At 42.0% G+C, this 16,998-nt stretch overlaps 1 protein-coding gene across 2 annotated transcripts in view; it reads right to left on the bottom strand.

Annotated features, from left to right (window-relative positions):
* DPP4 (dipeptidyl peptidase 4) overlaps positions 1 to 16,998 on the bottom strand; it is an 84,810-nt gene that overhangs the window by 66,408 nt on the left and 1,404 nt on the right. The gene's annotated exons all lie outside the window — the stretch shown is intronic.

Genomic DNA, 16,998 nt, shown 5'->3' with positions numbered 1-16,998 from the left:
AATAAAAAAATTACAAAGTGACTCTAGAAAGCTCTCTTGCCTCTTCTGCTATGTGAGGACACAAGAAACTAAGCACGAAGTCTGCTGGCACCTCGACCTTGGGCATCCTAGCCACCAGAACGGTAAGAAATAAATGCTTATTGTTTAAGCCACCTGTCTCTGGTTGTTTTATAACAGCAGTCCACACATACTAAGACCTACATATCTATAAGAAGACAGACATAGCAACATAAAACATCTATCACTAAGTATTGAAAAAAAAATTTTGGCTGAGCCACATGGCTTGCAGGATCTTATTTCCCTGACCAGGGATCAAACCCCTGGCAGTGAAAGTACCAAGTCTTAACTACTGGGCCACCAGGGGATTCCTGTCTATCACTGACTTTTGATTTCATAAGAAGAGAATGAACTGAGTACCTACAATATAGATCAGATACAGTGCTATCTAAGTGGGGGTGTTTGCCCAGCTTTTATAGCACACTTCAATCTGGAATAATAAAATAACTGAGGCAAAAGTCCTCTGTGATGTCACCTGCTGACCCCTTCAGAAGAGGCTGCTTCTCCTTCACGGGGCACTTACCTCTCCCACCACCTTACTCACCTCAGACATTGTGGGACTCATCCTCTCATCAGGCCTCAGAATTTCTAAACCCACCATCTCCACCGGATTCAGGCTCCCTTCTGCTCAGCATGACTCTAATCCATCTGCTGATGTTCAGATACCAACACTGATGCTGTGCTCTTGCTATGGCCCAAAACATGGGTGCAAGGCCTGGGCCACCAACTTGTGGTACCTTCACTAAGTTCCTTTACAACTACCCTGCATGCCAGGGTTCCCTATCCTGGCTTCCCACACCCCAAACACCACTGCAAAATTGGAACAAGCAGAGCAACAAATGTTCCTTGTTTTTTGCCTTGCCATTTGACGAGCAGCGCTCATTGGAAGACACTTTCGAAACCTCTAGATAAGCAAGTTCTATGAGACGTGAGTGCCAAGTTCAGGTTTTGACCTTTGGCAAGTTCACTGTTCACTGCCAACCTATTCTGTCAAACACCAGAGGACATGCTCACATTTCTCTTTCCTTGTCTGCTTGCTCACTGATAGGGCACCCCTGAAGGTCTTTGGCTGCTCCTTTGGTCTTCCTGGTTAGCATGGAACATGCTGTTCATTTGATCAGTTCAAAGCACTGTGCTGGCCAAGCAGAGAGGTTAATCATATGTTACCCATCAGATTATACCAAAACTCCAAGATTTACGCCTCCTTGAATTAAAAATCAGAAAATAGTTAACTTTAATACAGTAAGTACCCTATATATGAACGTTCAAGTTGCAAACTTTCAAAGACGTGAATGCGAGTGCCAGCCCCTGTGTGCCAGCCCCTGTATGCCAGCTGTTGCACTGTACTTTTATGCTTTTCAGTGTACTGTGCTATAAGATTAAAAATGTTTTTTATTTTTTCTGTTTGTTTTTTATGTACATGTTATTTGTATGAAAAGTATTATAAACCTATTATGATATGAACCTATTACACACACAACGTATAACTGACTGTGTTAGTTGGGAATCCTAACTCTGTTGGATTGAAGAACAAACTGGACTCACAAATGCATTCTTGGAATGGAACTCATTCATATGTAGGGAACTTACTGTACTTTCTTCACTGAGAGCAACTATTACATTGAACAAAATGAAAATGTTATTTCTATCCATCAAAAATGGCAGAAAAGCAGCTTTTAGAATGGTTCAACCTAAGAATAATTTCTCTTTAAAGTGTATGATGGAGAAAGCGATGGCACCCCACTCCAGTACTTTTGCCTGGAAAATCCCATGGATGGAGGAACCTGGTGGGCTGCAGTCCATGGGATCGAGAAGAGTCAGACATGACTAAGCGACTTCAATTTCACTTTTCACTTTCATGCATTGGAGAAGGAAGTGGCAACCCACTCCAGTGTTCTTGCCTGGAGAATCCCAGGGACAGGGAGCCTGGTGGGCTGCCGTCTATGGGGTTGCAGAGTCGGATACAACTGAAACGACTTAGCAGCAGCAGCAGCAAAGTATATGATATCTTAATGAGCCCTTGTCATAGGATCAAAATCATTTCTGAACAAAAAAGAATTTTAGAGTGCTGTAGTTCCACAGACTAGCCTTGCTTTGGCCAATAGTTATTTTATGATTATAGGATATTTTGAACATTTTTATACTCATTAATACTAAACTTCTTTGACCTGTATGAAACTATGATATAAATATTTCTACTTCAGAAAGCTAAATTATTTTGGTAAATAAATGGCCAATGAAATGCAACTAAAAAGAAATGCACACTTTACAGCTCATAAACTCATAAAGTTGTTAAACATGGGGAAAAGATACCTGGTTACAGAGTTCTTGTGTTCCATATGGTAATCAGTTAACATTTAATACTGATGTGAAAGAAATAAAATGACTATTACTTTAGAATTTGCTCTAGCAAAATAGCAGCCTTGACATTGGGAAAAGAGAAAGAAAAATCAAGAAGGCAGAAAAAGAAATTGACTGGAAATCAGCTCACATCCCTTATTAACCAGGAGCATATGTGGTCTGCTGCCCATCACCAATGAGTCAACAAATACCAATAAGGGGTTGGGTCCCTAGTGGCTTTGAAACCAGAGAGCTTGGATTTGAGCCCAGACCTAATTCTTGCACAGCAGCCTTAGGAAAATTATTGAAGCTGTCAAAACCTCAACTTTGTAATCTATAAAATAATAATAGCATTATCCAGCCTTAAGGGATCTACCACGATGAAATGAGATACTGGATGTAAAGTTCTTGGCTCAGGACTTAAAATTTAGGAAGTCCTCTACATAGGTTATACTACCTATTACTGTCTTCTTCCAAGTATGTGCTAGGCAATCAAGATAGAGAGATGAAAGAAGAGTCTCTCCCTGGGAGTACCTAGGAGTGCTGCTGAGATTAGAAATTTGACTGCAAATTTATTTATTTTTTAATTAAGTTTCACTGTGTTTATATAAAATAAAAGCTAATTAAGTTTCACTGTGTTCATATGCCAAATGATCCTAATAAGATAGCACAAGAGCATCACATTGAGAAAGCACCCAGGATAAGCACAATCGAATCATTTGCTCAGTACTAACGAACATCACTTCCTCCTTTGACAAGTTTAATACTATCCACAGTGTTCTCACATGGAGAGAAAATGTTGAGCTTAGGGGAATTACCGGATTTGTGAGGAGTGATTATTATACACAGAAGGTTATTATACACAGGAGGTATTGGAATATAATCACTGTCACCAGATTTCCCTTCTCAATAAGAGAAACTTCCCAGGGATGTCAAGTGCATCTGATAAATGCATTGCCATTGAGCTAGAGCCCTTGAACCCAGGACTGTGTCCCCTTTGCCTTTACTCTAAGATCAGAGTGTCAGATGACCAAACTTCTGTTAGGCATGTAACCAATGTATTTTCAAAGGTTATTTTGAAAGGCCAACCAAATAGTACAATGCACTTTTTCCAGAACAGCAACAGTTTAGAACAAAGGAAACAACTTTACGAGGGGTTGTCCATGTCATGGCCCTGGCCTCCATCTTCTCTTTCCCCTCCTCCTCCCCCTCCCTCTTCTCCTCTCCCTTCTCTACATCTACTCTGGCCTCCCCGCTGTTCCCCAGACACACTGGGCCCACTTCTGCCTCAGAGATTTTGAATTCGCTATACCCTCGGCCTGCAATGTTCTTCCCCTGGGATGTGCCCAAAGTTTGCTCCCTATCTCCTTTAGGTCTTTATTTAAACCTCACCTTCCTTCCCTGAACTAATGTTTACAATCTTCTCGTTAAGAAAGTCTCTTTGTATCACCCTTCCTGGCTTTACATTTTTTCCTCAACAGTGATAGCACCTGACATACTATATTTTTTAACTTGTCTGCCTCTCTTGGTCACCTGTGAGCTCCAGGAGGACACTGATTGTGTTGTGCTACCTTTTGTTTGCTATTATCTCACCACGGCCTAGAACAGTGTCTGGCCATAGTAGGCACTTCATAAATATTTGTCAAAAGAAAAGATAAAAGCCAGACAACATCAACAGGAGAACACAGACACAGAAACACAGCTCTAAATTTTGTGAACTCCAAGCTGCTGGGCAGTAGGAAAACAGTGCACTGGGCAGCTGGGTCTAAACAGAGCCTCAGGCTCCATCCTTCCATGCGATCACCAGGACATGGCACTTCTCTACGCCTGTGACCGTCATTTACGTATCGTCTTTCAGCTCAAATGTACACTTCTATTCTTTGCTCAGTATTGCTGAGCAGGGAGTCTACAGCTACGCTTCCCAGGCCCCTTCATCCTCAGGCTTCCTGTTGGGTCCTGCCATTAGGGAAACACAGAGAAGGAGTGGAGTGACCAGAAGAGCAGGGGGTCTTCCTCTGTCTTGCCCATTCCGTCAGCATGTGCCCCAAAAGGAGTGCCCGTGCTGGCTCACGCTTCTCTTCTTATACCTGAACCTGCTGCATCCTGCCTCTCGGGGGTGTCAGAAGCAGTCACGCGCCTCACACGCCTTGCAGCTCAGAATCCAGACCTTTTGTGTTCCTCTTCTCCATTTTTTCCTAAGCCCTAGAGGTACCTCCTTCCTACAGCTCCTGTCTCTCACTTACCTCAGAAATATTTGTTGTTGTTGCTCTAATTTGTATAACCAATTTTTATATCAAATTTCTCTGCTAAACATCTACTGTGATTTCTATATTTGTCATATCTCTGTGAAGATGTACACATCTTACCTGTAAAATGGAAAGTCTCTTTTGGCTACAGGGTTACAACATCTAGATCTGAGGTTGGCAAACGTTTTCTTATAGGTGATGGTTTAGTCTCTAAGTCATGTCTGACTCTTGGAACCACGTGATCTGTAGCCTGCCAGACTCCTCTGTCCACGGGATTTTCCAGGCAAGAATACTGGAGTGGGTTGCCATTTCCTTCTCCAAGGGATCTTCCTGACCCGAGGATCAAACCCAGATCTCCTGTGGTGCAGGCAAATTCTTTACTGACTGAGTTACCAGGGAAGCTCCTTTCTTATAAGGCCAGATGCTAAATATTTTAGGCTTTGCAACCTCTCAGGTTGGCCATTGCAGCCTGAAAACAGCCACGGACCACAGGTAAATGAATGGATGTGGCTGTATTCCAAATAAAACTTAACTTGCAAAAATAGGCAGTCAGCCCTGGCTATGGCTTGATGACCCTATCTGGACATTCCTCGGAATGGTCAGCAACCATTCTGGAAAAAAAAAAAAAAAATGCTGCCAAGATCAGTTAGAAATATAGAAGCTGATATTGAAATTCTAATTGTCTTGAAACAACACAACTATCAACATAAGACTTCAATATATATGGCAGAGAAGTGAAATTGGCAAAATATTCATGTCTCAAATTTCAGCTCAAGATGGAAATATCTATAGCCACTGGTGAAGACAGGCAAGGCTGAAGACACTGCCTGAACTAAATCCAGTTCACCCTGCCTTCTCCCCAGTGAAGAGCCAGGAGGCTCTGCACACACAGGAAGCCAGCATAAACAGGACCTCAGGATGGCTTTATTCCTTTCTGAAATGCAAATTGTCCTATTTTTTAAAAAATTCTGATTATAGTCACTCCCTCACCCTTTGCTAGGACTCTTCTGAGAATAAAGAAACTGGATAATAGTGGCCAAAATTAATATTGACAAGGCTTTTATTCCTCACTATGTTGACTGACTTTAATCAGTGTAATCCAAAGTGATGAGAAACAGTTGAAAGTTAGAAACATCTTAACCGTATAAATAAATGACCCAGAGGCCTGTGGAACAAGCTACTATTTTAGCAAAGGGCTGGTTTCTCTTGAAAAATAGTCAGTAGCTGTAGTGAGACATCAAAGCTAAAAATGATTAGTTTGGAGAGAAAACTGATTAGAGAACATCTCATCTGGGGAAGCTGAAAGCTCTAATACTTTGTCACTGAAGAACTCTCCAGAAGGATTTATAGGTATAATCAGCAAGACTACTCTCTGTGACACCTGTTTGTCTTCCAAGAGATGAAGAAAATGATCACTGGAAAACAAAACTACCACAGACATTGCCCTTTCCGGCATTCACCCAGCAAAACTTTCAAGAGTGTGAGACAAGTATTATTATAGTACATGCCTCTGGGACTGTTAAAATTTTGTAATGTTAAAAATATATACAGAGGGAAAAGTGAAAGTGTTAGTTACTCAGTTGTGTCCAACTCTTTGCAACCCCATGGAGTGTAACCTGCCAGACTTCTCTGTCCATGGAATTCTCCAGGTGAGAATACTGGAGTGGGTAGCAGTTCCCTTCTCCAGGGGATCTTTCCAAGCCAGGGATCAAACCCAGGTCCCCTGCATTGCAGGCAGATTCTCTACCATCTCAGCCACCAGAGATATAAACAATAATCATTACAAAGGCTCACAGAGACCTTCCGTGTGCTATTCTAGCACCACACACTTATTAACTTATTTTCATCCCCATTTTACAGGAAAGGAAACTGAGGTGTAGATAGAAACCAGACCCAAGTCCCATGACTAGTAAGCCCTAGGCAATAGAGTTCTGAAGCCTGTGGTCATAACCACCATTGTAAACAACCTAAGTGTTCAGCAGGGTGAGGTACATGGTAAATGCTTGCTGGAAGTTTCTGTGAGTTAGCATAGATGCATTAGACTTTATAGAAGTGTCTAGATGAAATGCTTGCAAATAATCTAAACAGGCAGCTTGGTAGTATCATTTGAACCTGGGACAGTAGATAGATTACATTAGAATATAATTTTTTCTAGTGCTTTGAAGTCAAAGGGGCACTGATTCTTTCTGTATACCCTAAAATTTTCTCCCTGGAGTGTTATTAAGGATGGCAACTCTATGACTTCTGGAAAGAAAGTTGTAGCACCATCTTCTCTTCCAACTCATAACTCTCATCTTTTCCCTACACTCATGAAAAGTAGTCATGCAAGCTTTATAACTGGTTTCTTTTCTTCCTGCCTTTTCCCCTTGTTTCCTAGATTTTAAATATAACAAATCTTGAATAACTCAGGCCCTGCAGTACACATGTTCAAAAGAGTATGAAGTTTTCCAGTGAAAAGATTCAATGATTCCTCCTTTAGAGCAAAAGCCACCATAGGGGCTTGCTTTTTCCTGGGTTTTCCACTTCTGGCTGTCCGTCCTGCCATTTTTTTAACCCTTTCCTTGGCACTTGGAGTCAGAAATGGGCCTGCCTCGGGCTCAGATCCTGGTTCCTCTTGACTTCTTAGAGGCTCTGAGGTTTTTCATCTCTTCTCCCACATCATCTTCACTTCCTTTTCATTGCTTACTTCTGTCCTGGACTTCCCAGGTGGTTGCTAGTGGTAAAGAATCCATCTGCCAACACAGGAGATGTGGGTTCGATCCCTGCGTCAAGGAAGATCCTCTGGAGAAGGAAACGGCAACCCACTCCAGTATTCTTGCCTGGAGAATCCTGTGGACAGAGGAGCCTGGTGGGCTGCAGTGCATGGGGTTGCAGAGACTTGGACATGACTGAGCAGCAGCTCTCTGTTAGCATGCACAGGGTACACCCATGTCAAACAAACACTGACCTTGCTGCATCCTGTAGCCATTTCCTTATTTCTTCTCTTGAACTTAGCAAATTTCTGAAATAAACAATCCACATCTGTGGTCTTCAGTTTTTCACGGTCCCTCTTCATGCTCTGGAATTACCCTTTGCTCCATCCATCACACTTTGCTACCCCGTCATCTTCTTTGGTGTTTATTACCTATACCAAATTGTTTGCCAGTTAATCAAGTAATTTTCTATGGTTAGTTAAAAATTTAATCTGAACAGTCACATCTTAAGTAGACTGTAAGTAAGCTGAAAGGCTGAATTTATTTTATTGAAAAGCTGCTAGCACTGTATTGTATGAATAGGTAAGCATGATCTAGTGGTGGATGACTTGGCCCCATATTTATGAAAGAATTTTAATAAGAATTAAAGTAACATTTAAAAATGTTCATCAAAAATATGTTTTTACATGAGCTCTAAGATAATTTCTTTATCTCACCAAATATTTATCAAGCTGTACTGGGCTGAGTGGGCTTTCCTGGTGGTGCTAGTGGTAAAGAACCCACCTCCCAGTGCAGGAGACATAAGAGATGTGGGTTCAATCCCTGGGTAGGGAAGATCACCTGGAAGTGGGCACAGCAACAGAAGAGGCTGGTAGGCTATGGTTCACAGGGATGCACAGAGTCAGACATGACTGAATAGACTTACCACCACCAGCACCACTGCGTTGAGTAGACCCCCCAAAACCTTTATGTCCACGAAAACCTCAGAAAGTTGACTTTATTTGGAAATAGGAGTTTAGTAGATGTAATTAGTTAAGTTGAATGATGTCATACTGCCTACCGTAGAGCACAGGGAACTGTGCTCAAAGTTACATGGCAGCCTGGGTGGGAGAGGAGCCTGGGGGAGAGGGCATACACACAGATGGATGGCTGAGTCACTTTGCTGTGCACCTGAAACCATCAACATTGTTAATCAGCGATACTCCAATCTAAAATAAAAATATAAAAAATGAAGTCACGCTGGCCTGGTCATACTGACTGGTGTCCTTATAAGACAGGCTTTTGCTGACTTGGAAAATGAAGAGGATCATGCAGAAAGAGAGGGAAGAAGGCCAAGTAACAATGAAAGGGAAAATCGGAGTCATAGAGCTACAAGTCAAGGAGCATCAAGGATGGCTGGTAACCATCAGCAACCGGAAGAGGCAAGGAAGGTCTCCTTCCCCAGAACCTTCAGAGAGAGTACAGCCCTGATGACACCTTGATTTTGGACCTCGGGGCTTCATAACTGTGAAAAGAATATTTTTGCTGTTGTTGCCATAAGCCCCTCAATGCACGGTAACCTGTTACAGCAGCAGTAGGAACGTGTCCAATGTCCTCAAGGTTCTGAGCACTAGAGACTGGAGTGGACAAAACACGAACAATTCCTGCCCTCATGAAGCTTACATTTTAATGGGAGTGTGGAGATACAGGAGCAAATAGTAGGTAAATAATGCCTTTTGTTGTTTTTCCCAGGTGGCTCATTGGTAAAAAAAATCCACCTGCCAATGTAGGAGACTTGGGTTCCTGGATCAGGAGGATCCCCTGGAGAAGGAAATGGCAACCTACTCCAGTATTCTTGCCTGGAAATTCCATGGACAGAGGAACCTGGTGGGCTACAGTCCATGGGGTTGCAGAAGAGTCAGACATGACTGAGTGACTAAAACAACAACAAAAATACCCTTTATGAACTGGATAAAATAGAACAGTTTATCTGTGCTTTTTATGAGAAACTTGGGAGTAATTGCCCTCAGATATTTCTGATCCACTCCATTTTCTGATTTGTATCTTAAATGTTACAAACTCAATTCTTTCATATTCTTAATCATTTTGGATGCCAAGAGAAAGCAAGTGCTGGGCTCAAAATTCCTTCAGGACCAAAAAAAGGCAGCATCAAAACACCCTGTTTTACGATAAATTCATTTGGTTAGGAAAAAAAAGAGAGAAGAGAAGGAGAGAGTTATATGATCAGATTCTTTAGAGATCAGAGCTAGCTTGACATCTATTTTCTTTTGTTAGCAAATTAAAATTTTCCAATGTAATTAAAAATGAGAAATCATAGAATATCTGATATGCCCACATAGACCTCCCCTTTCTTTCTTTTAGAATCTCCAGTTCAACTCAAGTAATTCCCTTTCCCCTTCCAAGGGCTAAGGAAAGAGCTTCTTCCTGGTGCTAAAAGATGAGTCTTGATTTATCTAGTCCAAGCATGTCAATCCATCTCCCTTGCCAGAGATCAGTTTAGAATAGACAAGTGACACAAATCTGGCCAAGGAGACATGCGGGAAAGTCTGCCTTGGGCCAGGGGACTTCTGGAAATAGTTTTCCTCCTTGATACAGAGATTGTGAATGAGGAACAGCAATCTCTCTGCCTTGTGAAATGGCTGTGTGAGCAAATGATGTGTTGCTGCAGCTCGACCTGAGAGGACAAGCTTGAGAATGAAAGTCAGCAGTATGAGAACAGCAGAGCTGAAAGCGACCTCAAGCTCTTGAAGAGGTTGGGAGGACCACTGCAACTCTAGAACTGTCCTCCTTCTGCACCTCCAGTTACAGAAGACAGTAGCAATAAGGCAATGTCTGTGTTCAGTCACTCAGTGATGTCTGACTCTTTGTGACCCCATGGACTCTAGCTTGCCAGGCTCCTCTGTCCATAAGGCTTCTCCAGACAAGAGTACTGGAGGAGATTGCCATGCTCTTCTGCAGGGGATCTTCCCAACCTAGGGATTGAACCTGCATCTCTTTTGTCTCTTGCATTGGCAGACAGATTCTTTACCACCTGCACCACCTGTGAAGTAATAATGAAATAGTAAGACTCTATAGTTTAAATCGGAGAAGGCAATGGCACCCCACTCCAGTACTCTTGCCTGGAAAATCCCATGGACGGAGGAGCCTGGTGGGCTGCATTCCATGGGGTCGATAAGAGTCGGACACGACTGAGCGACTTCACTTTCACTTTTCACTTTCATGCATTGGAGAAGGAAATGGCAACCCACTCCAGTGTTCTTGCCTGGAGAATCCCAGGGACGGGGGAGCCTGGCGGGCTGCCGTCTATGGGGTCGCACAGAGTTAGTTGGACATGACTGAAGCGACGCAGCAGCAGCAGCAGAATTTAAATAACTTTGGGCCAGATATTTTGTTACTTGCAGCCAAAAGTATTCTATCTGACACAACTTTCATACAGAATTAGGATGGGGGGAGGGGTTTTACGTTTTTGAGAGCTAAACACACAGGTGAACTGCAATCCTGGGAGCCAGTTTACTCTCATGGCCCCAAGGTTGGAAGGATTATATCCAGGCTCAATAATTATTAACTCTTTATGCTTGGTTGGTTTCCATATGAACTTTCCTGGGCAGCATTTATCATGTTCTCTGTAGACCTTCCACAGCACTTTGATCATTTACTAGAAGGCCGCTTAGGGCTTTTTATTATAGTTAATGTTTATGCTTCTTTTAATATTGTGAATTATTTGAGGGCAAGGGCCATGTCTATTATTTTTATATCTCCAGTGATCAACAAAGTGCCTGATGTAGAAAATACTCAATAAATATTTGCTGGATTAAAGAATGACCTTATGTTGACAGGCTGGGTGAGTAATGTAGAAGGCCCTCAGAGCCCTGTCTTGGAAAGTGGAAATATATCCAAGTATGATGAGAGAGTTAGGGGAACCACGGCAGATTAGCTCTTGTGGCAAGCATAGAACCATGAGGGCAAAAGAAAGTTCTCCAGTCAATTGTTCAGGGAGTCATCCTTATGTCTTCTCCTTCCACTGATACCATCCTGTCCAAGTAATCATCATCTCTCACTGGGATAAATCACTCCCTACCCTGCACCATGATCTAGGCCAGAGTCAAAGACATTTTAGAAATACAAACAAGATCAGGCCACATTCATGCTTGAAACAGAGAAACTCCTTCCTGTGTCCCTCTGTGTTCTTGATCGCTTGTGCTTATTAATGCAGACAGTTAGCTAAAGCAAATGGTTTATCATTAAGTTTGAAAAGATTTCCTAGGAAGTTGTGACTTTGAAGTGCAGTACACAACCGCAAGTATAGTACTTGGCAAAAATAAAACAGCTAACTCAGAAGTGCTGATTTTGTAGTTTCAGTTTGCTCTCAGATTGAGAGACACACCCTCTTTGGGAGGTCACAAGGGACCTCTGAAGACTAAAGGTAAAAATATTTACAAGATAATTGGTTTACAGTAATGAAAGCCATAAAGCGATGATAAGTCATTAAGTTACAAAAGTTGCCACCAAAGTAATTCTTTAAAACAGTATTCATGGAAATCAGTGGCTTCCCAGCTGGCTCAGTGGTAAAGAATTGCCTGCCAAAGCAGGAGACACAGGAGACAGGGGTTTGACCCCTGGCTCAAAAACATCTTCTGGAGGAGGAAATGGCAACCCACTCCAGTATTCTTGCCTGGGAAACCCCATGGACAGAGAAGCCTTGCGGGCCACAGTCCATGGGGTCGCCAAGAATGGGACACGGTTGAAGTGACTGAGCATACATGGAAATCAGCAGACTTAGGGAAGGCTAGAAGTCACAGGATCTGAATTCCCAAGTATTAGTACTTCCTCCCAAAGCACTAAACTTCTATGCCTCAGTTTTATTCCGTGTACCAAGTCAGGAAATGAATACCTTCTCTGACCTGGATTGTTTTGTGAGGATCAAATGAAATGATATAACATGCATTAGAAGCATGTGTAATCCAGTCCAAGGACTAAACCTGGACCAACTATCGCCACTGAAAACACCTATAAGACCAGTCAGAAGAGAGGTGACAAAGAATTCTCTGGTGATAAAGAATCTGCTGTGCAGTTCAGGAGATGCCTGTTCAATCCCTGGTCCAGGAACTAAGATTCCCACGTGCTGCAGGGCAACTAAGCCTGCTTGCTTCAACTAGAGAAGACTGTGTACCACAATGAAGAGACCAAGGGCCACAAGGGAGTACAGTCAGCACAGTCAAAAAAAAAAAAAGAGTGGCATGCAGTTCTGGACTGGGAGCCATTGCTTCTCTACAGCTTTGTGTAGGAACAGAGGCAGCAGCGGCAATTACTTTCCCCCAGAACACTTAGCATTCAGGGATGAGCAGTCATGAAATGAAATACAGTCATATAGAGACGAAGCGGTCACATTAATGCTAATATGGCCACATTAATTTTATACTTAATCACAAAGTACCAACTGTAGAAGCGTGGTGTCTGAGCATGAATCCCAGCTCTGTGGAACTTTGAGCGAGTTCCTTAATCTCTTTGGTAGCCCGCCTCCAAGATGGCCCCACTGAGCCCCACCCCAATATTCACAGCCTGTGCAATGCCCTCTCACTTTGTGTCAGGGTTGGTGTGTATGACCAATAGACCACAGCAGAAGTGGTGGCACAGAACATCTGAGGCTAGGTCAAAAAGACTCTGAGGTTCCCTACTTGGTTGTTCTCTTAGATCCTTCATTCTAAGGGGAGACAGCTGCTTGGAAAGGCCCATTGTTTGGCAGGGAACTGAGGCCTCTGGGTAACAGCCATATAAGAGAGCTTGGATGTGGATTACCCAGCCCCAGTTAAGCCTTCAGATGATGTGTTGACTGTAACCGCATGAGAGACCTTGAGCCAGAATCACCCAGCTAAGCCTCTGACAAATTCCTGACCCACAGAGACTGTGAGATAACAAATATTTGTTTTAAGTTTAGAGACAATTCATTATGCAGTAATAAATAACTAAAGTGCCCTCTCAAGATTTCTCTAAATCTTCTGTAAAACTGGAAATAATAACCTCTGTCAAAGGGTTGTTGTAAGGATCAAATGAGAGGTGTATTGAACACCCCTGCCCAGTACCTGGCACAGAGTGAATCCGTGTTGGTTATTACATCTTTGCACCTTCTCTTCCACAAGGAAGGTGGTCCTGCATGTACTTACTGTCACATTTCCTAGGTTCAGCAGTTTAAGTCTTAAAATTTCAAGCACACTGATCTAGCTCTAGTCAGTCTCTTGATGTCACTTTTCTCTGACCATCGGTTAGGCAAATAGCTTTCCCTTTTTCTGACCTCTTTTAAGACGAGAGGCAAGATGTCTAAGATAGAGAAATTTAAGGCACATCCTATAGCTAGGGAACCAAAAGCCAAAATAGCTGGCCTGAAAAAGGCCAACTCACTGACCTCAGGAACACTCTACAAAGCTTGATAACTGAGTGAGCTTGGAGTCAGCTAGAGCTTTTACAGGGCTCTTTGTTTAGAATTCGTCCTCTGAAATATACAAAGCTTTCATTCAGACTTGCTTCTGTGTTTTAAAATCTGGAATAGATCCTGGACTTCCTCAGGCAAACTTCATAGATGTTATCTTTTTTTTTCTCTGATTATTCCTGTCTCCTCCTTCACATTTGGGTTTTCTTTTATTACTGGTGGATGGCAGAGCAGTCAAATTTCCTATGCACTGAAAGAAGATACTGAGGAAATTTACTGCTACAGCAGTGGAAAGAATACAAGAAGAACCGATATGTCTCTATCCCATAACAAAACCCAGTAAGAAAACTATCTGACAAATAACAAAACTCAAAACAATTTGACAACTATTTTAAAAACTCAGCCTATAATATATCATAAAGAGGGAATAAAGGGATTGCAAATACTGAGTGAGAAAGTTTTATTGCCTCTAAGCCATGAAGATTTCAATTCCACTATGAGTAAATTATTTTTATACATTTTATTGCTGATTCTCTGAAAAACGATGTCTAAATATGCAATATCCTTCTCTCTTAGGATATTTGAGGAATTAAAAACAAAATTCAATCTGTTAGTATATATACAGAAGGAGGTAAACTTTTGATATTACCTGGTGAAATGCATAACTCCTGACCTCAAGAAGCTTTTATTCTAAAAAAGTACTGTGAACAGTATTAAGCTCACACCTTCGTCTTTCTCTGTCTCCATCTCTCTCTCTGCTCCAAGTGTGTCCAGAGTTCTGCCTAAGTCAGCTCTTCATATGGAAACACTTAACCTTTTAAACCAACCTCTCTGGGGGATGAACTTGAGTTTGCTCATTTCTTCTTCCTTTTTCTCTTGGCTTTTTAATACTTTGCTTTCCACGTAATCCAAAACTTTATTTTGTTGTTCTATCAAAATCTTTCTTCCTTTCCTCTTTCCTTCTTTCTTTTTTTCCCCCCACTTCCTTTCCTTTTCATTTATATTTCCTTTCTCCCATCTCACTTCTTCTCTTCCTTTCTGGTTTTGACTTTAAAACCTTGATGGACAATATCAAGGGATGTTTCTTGGGTGACGTGTCTGGATCCTTTGTAAAAAGGTTATCCCTTATTGTGGTTCAGAAATGGTATTGGTGGCTTGGCAAAAAAGCTGAGCTTTTATCTTTGTTCCTTATGATAATGGAGGAGTTGAAACAAGATAATTTCCTTTTTCTCCTCAAATATACATACATGCCAATTAAGAAATACAAGAGAAAAGTAATTTGATTGTCTAAGTGTAAATAAAGCACACAATGAAACCACATCTCCACCAGTAGTTTAAGAGGAGTTCTCAGCCACCCTATCCCCTTCCTCCCTATGTTTCCAATTATCAAAGTCTAATCATACACATTTCTGAGTATCCCTATAGCCTCCAAATTCTACTCTGCATCATCAATCTCCTGGTCACTTCCTTTTCTTCCCCTCCAGCCTTGTCCCATGTCCGTCCACCTTCCCACTGTCCTGCTCCACATTGCAGGCACACTAAAATTTTCCATCATTCACAGGTTAAAGTCCTGCCGCTCACTCTTCTTTCTTGCTAAGAGTCCTCGTAGGATCCCAGATAGAGGAGGTGATATTGTGTCTCTAAGATGACTCACAAGTCATTCTAAATTTTCTTGAAAACTTACCTCCAGGAATTGATATTAACCCTTCAGGCCTCCCCACAAAAGAAACCTCTTGTGAGACATCTTTCCCAGAAGCGATCTTCCTAACACTCTGAGAAGTTTGCTCAAGCCTCTCTAAACTTCCTCACTGCATCATAATAAAAGTTAGGTGGAGACACGTGAACCTCTCTGGAAGTCCCCTTCAAGAGAATGTCTTTGAAATCTTTGTTCAAATTTCATTTGGAGAAGAGACTAGGTATGGTTTAAGGGAAATGGTGAGACAGTCCCTCCCCAGTCTGTATACTCCTTCCAGCAAAACAAAATCTCTGTAGTTAACTTAAACAAACCCCACAGAAGTCAGCTGCATGACTCAGGCCCCTAACTCATTCCACTGCCATCTCAAGTGACTTATTATCAAAGTTTGCTGTTCCTTTCAACTTTCTTGAAGGGAAGTTCTGATAATTATAGTTTCATCCATTCTGCCAAGGAGGCCTGGGTGCCTCACAATATGTTAGAGATGAACAGACTATCCAGGTTACTTTGATTTGTTTGCATATCTGCTTCCCACTAGCTTGTAAACTTCCTGAAGTTGGAGGTCTTTATATTTATAAAATTTAATCTTTGGATTTGCAGCGACCTGCACAGTTCCTGGAACATAATGTAGGTCATGTGAATATTTACTGATTGTATGGGTGACCCATCCTTTCCCCACAGGAAGGCTTTGTGTGCGTGTGGTTGTTTAAATATACAAAGTACCACTTTATGAAAGCAGTTATATTTTAACAGCTTGTAACAAAGAGTTGAGAAAGTGGACAGATGCCCACCATTTAATAGCCTAAAATGGTGGTAGCCATGGGTTTTTTAAGTTACTAAAAGTTATTATCAATAGGTCAACAGACTCAGTTATTTAACCTTTGGCACCTTTGCCCTGGCCCTGAAATTGCTGGCCAAACATGGTTTTTGATGGTTCTACAAACTAATTCTGAACTGTCACTTTGAAATCTAGATAAGACCTCCCAGTATATAAGCACTGTCTACACATTTCCTGGTTGACTAGACCATCAGAGAAGGCACTTCAGTTAGCTGACTAGAATGTGAATACTTAAATGAAAGAACTATTTAAAAGGAAGTAGGGCCAGAGGGGAAGGAAATGGCAACCCACTACAGTGTTCTTGCCTGGAGAATCCCAGGGACGGGGGAGCCTGGTGGGCTGCCGTATATGGGGTCGCACAGAGTCGGACACGACAGAAGCGACTTAGCAGCAGAGGCAGCAGCAGGGCCAGAGGAGACCCAAACTAGTTTTTCTCACTTGTTTGCATCCAATACTGTGCATTTCATTATATGGATGTTTTATATTAAAAACTAGGACTAAACTGAAACAGTGAAGCCAGCTAAAAGAAACCAAGGTGGATTTAAATGAAAGACTCCACTAAAGACAACTGATTCCACCTCCTCTGAATATCGCCATGGACATGGTGATAGTTTCCATCAGCTCTATGGAAAACCACCTGAATTTCACCATGGACACAGTGATATTTTCCATCAGCCTTATGGAAAACCACCTGGGTTCCCTATGGA

The sequence above is a fragment of the Bos indicus x Bos taurus genome, chromosome 2, assembly GCF_003369695.1.
Source record: "Bos indicus x Bos taurus breed Angus x Brahman F1 hybrid chromosome 2, Bos_hybrid_MaternalHap_v2.0, whole genome shotgun sequence".
In the NCBI taxonomy this organism is placed as follows: domain Eukaryota; kingdom Metazoa; phylum Chordata; class Mammalia; order Artiodactyla; family Bovidae; genus Bos; species Bos indicus x Bos taurus.
The sequence above is the reverse complement of the archived record's forward strand: the minus strand, read 5'-3'. Positions and strand labels throughout refer to the sequence as shown.